Here is a 5840-nt window from a genome sequence, read left to right on the forward strand (position 1 = left end):
AACTGTGCAATGTTATTTAGTTATTTTTATATGTAAGTGTGACATGCAATCTTGAGTCTGTCAATCAAAGTCTTTCAGGTGTTGCCCTAACCTAATTTTTCTGCCCTTCTCAACCATTTTTCTCATACATGTGTTTTACATTCTATTATAAACATACCCTATAGCATCCTGCCTTTGGATCTTGGAGATATTCTTCCATTTACTAGACTACTTGAGTAGTACAGTGTAGTGATTTTAAAAAGAGGAAAAGTGAAAGATTCTAGAGCAATGGTGCCTGTGTTTCAACATGGCATTAGCATTTTTTTCATTAAGTATTTCCTTTGAAAATCCCCCATCTTGTCATCTCCTTTCCTCTATGCCAGTCCCTTTCCTAGATTCATGACTTTTGATTTTATTTTGAGAGCTGCCATTTGTGTGACCACTGAGTTGAGACTATTCACAGGTGCTGGCAGGGTCACCAGTGAGTACACAATTGATGACAGTAACTCCCACTATCCTAGACTCTATCAGTAGCAAATAGTTCAACAGTGAGGGTTTGGGCCCCCTGAGTCCTTCCTCCATGCATAACTGAAAGAGACATTTAACTTTTAAAAAACATTTTTAATTTTTATTTTATGTGTATGGGTGTACTGCCTGCATGTATATAAGTGCACCCATGTTGTGCAAAGCTCACAGAGGCCCAAAGAGGGTGTCAGATTCCCTGGAACTGGAGTTACAGACTGTTGGTTGTTAGCTGCCATGTGGGTGCTAGCAATCGAACCTGGATCTTCTGGAAGAACTGCAAGTGTTCTTTACCACCTTTCCAGGCCCCCGCCATTAATTAATTTTGTATATATGAGTGTTTTGCCTACATGTGTGGAAGTGCACCTATGTTGTACAATGCCTGTGGAGGTCAGAAGAGGGCATTAGATCTCCTGGAACTGGAGCTAGCTGCCATATGGGTGCTGAGAACCAAACCCGGGTCCTCTGGAAGAGTAGAAAGTGCTCTTAACCACTGAGCCATCTCTCCAGCCCTACAAGCACATTTTAAGTAGGCCAAGAGTGGGGTGGGAGTTATGGTAGAATATTTGTCTATAATCATGTATGAGGCCTTGTGTTTGATCCCAAGCATCAGGGAGAGGGAGAGAGTGAGAGATAACCAAGAATGTTTTTGTTGAGATGTGGCCATTTAGAAAATACACTTTCTAGGTTTTTTTTTTTTCACTCCCTAGTCTCTTTTGACTGGCCAATACCAAAAGCAGCATTTCAGACAGTGCCATTGATTTTCCCACATCAATTTGAGCATTTAGCACCTTGAGAGAGAAAAATGTAGTTGGGGATCTATGTTGTTAACTAGTTAAAACAACGGGCACTCCAGAACCAGCTTATTACTAAAGGACTGGATCTAGTCAGGGACTAAATACGTTTAATCAAGAAGGCTTCAGATCCACATCAGGGGAGCAATATCAATCAGCCTTGCAATCAAGTCAGACTCTGATTCTTAGCCTGGGATCATGCTTTCTGTTTTGTTTGTCTCTACACAGGGTATCACTAAGGATGGCTCTTTAACTGCTTGGAGAAAAGTTAAAGTTAAATTAGTAGAATAGATTATCCTAAAATAAAAGATATTTTGCTGAGTACATCTGTAAAATTAAATCAGGCCAGCCAGGGTTAAATAGTAAGACTTTGCCTCAAAAAATAAAAAAGAAAATCAACCAACCAACCAACCAACCAGACAAAAATATTTTGGGGGCTGATGAGATGGCTCAGCAGTTAAGAGTGCAGTCTCCTGAAGCAGAGGACTGGACTTAGGTTCCCAGCACCCACATCAGGTGATTCACAATGGCCTGTAACTCCAGCTCCAGGGGATCCAGTATCTCTGACCTCTGGGAGAACCTGCACTCATGTGCACAAACTCACACATATACATAATTAAATTTTTTTGGCAACTATATTGATTAAGAATTCTTTGCCTATTAAAACTAATTTAATTATGAACTAGGGATGTAGTTCAGTAGTAGATTGTGTTCTTAAGCATGCCTAAGGCCCTGGGTTCAATAGGAAAAAGTCATTTTACATGCCTTTAAAATACCCAAGAATAGTTTCCTTTTAACCAATTCTACTTTTACTATCATCAAAAATATTTACTCATCCAGTGAATGAATTCACATGGAGGGACATCTGGGGACACAAACTTGACTTGATAGGCCTTAACATATATGACAGAATGCATGAAATCCAGCAAGGGGGTTATACGAGGTGCAGATGGGGGAAGAGGTCTAAATATAATTAAGATTTATTGTACAAAATGCACAAAATTCAATAAAAATAGAAGATATAACTATGGAAACTGAGCAGGTTTTTGTCATAAACTTAAAACATATGTCACAGAAAACTTTTTGAAAGTACAAAGAATCGGGGCTGCAGAGATGGCTCAGCGGTTAAGAGCAGTGACTGCTCTTGAAGAGGACCCTGGTTTGATTCTCAACACCTGCATGGAGGCTACGAACCGTCCTTAACTCCAGTTCCAGGGGAATCTGAAGCCCTTTTCTGACCTCCATGGCATTTGGGTGCACTCACATACATGTAGGCAATACACTCATACCATAAATTAAAAATAATAAATAAAATTAAAAAAAAAGAAAATACAAGGAATCTTTCACACATCCAAATGCAAGCCAGGACTTGTGGTGTGGCTACCACAGGAGACTGGTGCAGTTAACCACAAGTCTGGAGCACACAGTGAGTTGAAGGCCAGCCTGGACAACTTAGTGAGTCCTTGTTTCAAAATACAAAGTAAAAATTAAAAGGAGTACTGAGGGATACAGCTCAGTGGCAGCATGCTGTCTTAAACATAAAAACATAAGCTTCTGGCGGGGTGTGATGACACACACACCTTTAATCACAGCACTGGAGAGACAGAAGCAGACAGATCTCTGTGAGTTCAAGGCCAGCCTGGTCTACATAGTAAGTTCCAAACAAGTCAGGGATACATAACTAGGAGACTGTCTAAATATATATATATATATATATATATATATTCTACTTTTGATTTAATAATTCCTGTGTCTATTCTTTATGTAGATCATTTTTTCATATGGACTCTCTATCATCTTTTTAAAATTATCTTGGTTTGTTTCATTGTGAGACTGGATCTCCGTATATTGGCCAGGCTCATCTTGAACTCTTGGGCTCAAGGGAACCTTTGGCCTCAGCTTCTCTAGCAGCTGGTAGCACATAAGTATGCCACTGAGCATAGCTTGAAAGCTGAGGTTTTTTAAAATTAATTAATTATTTATTTATTTTAAATTTTTGTTTTTATTAAATTTTGTTGTATTTCATACAGAATATTTCAAACACTCTAATTCATCTTCATAGCCCCATCCCCACCAGCACCCTCCCATTCCCCCCCCCCCCCCATTGGAACCCATATACTCTGTCCTAGGTATTAAGGCCTACTCGGTCAAGACAGTGTTCCCAGACATTCCCACTGCAAGTCCATCCACTTACGGTTTAGTTAGATCCCTCTCATCTGTCTATCCATTTGAAAGGTGAGTTTTTAAACAGAGATGAAAAGCCTTAGTTTTTTTAAATATTATTTTTATTTGCATGTATGTAAGTTCACTCATGTTGTACAATGCCCATAGAGATCAGAAGAGGGAGTTGAATCCCTTGCAACTGGTGTTAAGGACGGTTATTACCTGCCATGCACATGCTGGGAATTGAACCCAGGTCCTCTAAGAACAGCTCCTGCTCTTAACTGTTGAGTCATCTCTCCAACCCCAAATCTTATTTAAAATTTTTTTAAGTTTATTTATTTTTATTTTATATGTATAAGTGCTTTGCCTACATGTATGTAAGTGCAGCCCCCCATACAAAGCCGGCAAAGGCCAAAAGAGGGTGTTTGATACCCTGGAGCAGTAGTTAATAACTGTTGTTAACCTCCATCTGCATTTTGGTAATTGAAGCCAGGTCCTCTGGAAGAGCAGCCCCCTTGCTCTTAACCACTGTGCCATGTCTCCCAGTCCCCAGACTTTAGCTTGTAGAGGCTTTGTCTTGACCCATCAAAGCCTGTGTAGTATGACTGAAATTCTAACACTGGGATTCACTGAGGCAGAAAGATCCTAAATTCCAAGAAGCCTAGTCAATATACTGGGATCCTATCTCGGGAAAAGTGGACAAGATATGCGGCCATAGTACATTTCAGACAATCTATTTGGCAATCATTTTTCTTTTCTTTTTTAGTTCTCATGTTCCAGTTCTAGCTAAAAAGATGAGTGGTAAATTTTCTTTCAGTACTTTGAAATGTACTCCCAAGGTCAGCAAGCCAGTTTTGTTTACTTTTGTAGTCTGTGTTCTGAATCCTTATCACAGCAGGAAAATCTTAGAAGAAATGATTGGTTCCCGCCACTTCCTCAGATTTAATTATTTGTCCCAATACCCTGTTTTCAAAGGCATAGTTAAATGACAAAATACTTTCCTAATCTGCATGTTTTTAAGGTACAAGTTGTAAGCTACGATCTGGCCCACTAAGTGCAGATCAAAGTGCAGCTCTCCGCCCCAAGTATGTGACCAAGTTCCTTCAGAACTCTCAGGCCACTGAAATTCTCTCACACACATTGTTACATACTGAGAAGAGCCATTTTGTTTTCCAAACCGAAAAGCGTTACCCCCCCCTCCCCGCCCCCCCCCCCCCACCCCCCGCCGTAACCCAGGAGGTGAACAGGTGACCACCCGGCAAGGTAATACACCTTGCAGCCAGCAGCCAGCAGGAGAGCGCACTACTCAGCAAAGCCAAGGGTGTGGGCGGGACTTAGCCTCTGGATTTGCATATGCCAGCACGCCCCGTCCTGCCCCTGCCCACCTGATACCGCAGGAGCACCACGTTGTAGTAGGAGGCGGTGGGATTCTGCTCAGCCTGGCTCTGCAGGGCCTCCGTCAGAGCTGCCATGTTCAGCCAGAAGTCTTTGGTTTCTGGGTCGCTCTGTGAGGGATCACTGCAGAGACGAGGACAAATGGTTCCTCTGATATGCCCTCCCAACCCTGCGCTATCCCCTTTTTAACTGGGAAGGGAGAGCGCTTTAAGTGTGAGATTTGAGAAATGGAACTTGGGAAACATTTAGACGTTCTTGTTTGCCTTTGTCAGTACCCATCCCTTCTGAGGAACAGCTACCTAAGCCTGAGAGAAGGCATTTTCCTTGAGGTAATATCCTCCTTCGAGGGTCTAGGAGCGTGGGACTTGCCTCGACTTTGAGCAGCTTAGGGCTGTCGGGGCTAGCTCTCATAGTCTTTAAGTACATAAAGTAGTCCCTAGTTTCTCTGGCAGACACAACATGTGAGGATCCGTCTTTCCCCCTCCTGAGGTTCGCGTTTCCTCACCTTGGTCAAGGATGGCCCGCTAGGCTCCGAAAATAGACTGCCGATCGCTGTGCGTCTCTCTGTTGCCTGGGTAACAAGTTTGTTGCCCCCTCTCGCCACCCCCCCACCTCCAGGTTCCCGCTTGACTCTCCTGGCCAATCACAAAAGAGTCTCCTTTGAAACAATACCGGTATCCGCCAATCCGAGTGCGTCCCGTTCAGGGTCTATGGCCGCCCTTTCTAGTTAAGTAGGTCGACCCCGGCTAAGCTGCAGGCTCGGTTAGCTCTCCAGCTAGGAGTTCATTGCTTTCCCGCAGGAGTAGGTCAGAGTACCCTCCCGCTGCGCTGCTTTTCTGCCTGCGCAGCCCAGCAGGCCACCGCCTGGACTTCGAAGGCGGGGTAGTGAGCTCCGGCTGCCACTAAGGTAAGTTCACCAGATTTGCCTTTGCCCCATATTTACAGGCTTTGCCCTTTCATTCTACATATGTATATGTATATATATAT

General features: G+C 42.9%; 2 protein-coding genes across 3 annotated transcripts in view; one reads left to right on the forward strand and one right to left on the reverse strand.

The window, feature by feature from the left end:
• Positions 1 to 5406, reverse strand: part of Pih1d3 (PIH1 domain containing 3) — a 46626-nt gene extending 41220 nt beyond the window's left edge. The window contains exon 1 of the mRNA XM_008852978.1: positions 5359 to 5406. The gene's annotated coding sequence lies outside the window, so the exon portion shown is untranslated. The remainder of the gene's footprint in view (positions 1 to 5358) is intronic.
• Positions 5407 to 5587: 181 nt separating this feature from the next.
• The window catches only part of Nup62cl (nucleoporin 62 C-terminal like), an 85200-nt gene continuing 84947 nt past the window's right edge, over positions 5588 to 5840 (forward strand). For both annotated transcript variants that reach the window (XM_029556055.1, XM_008852979.2), the window contains exon 1: positions 5588 to 5760. The gene's annotated coding sequence lies outside the window, so the exon portion shown is untranslated. The remainder of the gene's footprint in view (positions 5761 to 5840) is intronic.

Source organism: Nannospalax galili, unplaced genomic scaffold (genome assembly GCF_000622305.1).
Source record: "Nannospalax galili isolate Female #2095 unplaced genomic scaffold, S.galili_v1.0 scaffold25, whole genome shotgun sequence".
Classification (NCBI taxonomy): Eukaryota; Metazoa; Chordata; class Mammalia; order Rodentia; family Spalacidae; genus Nannospalax; species Nannospalax galili.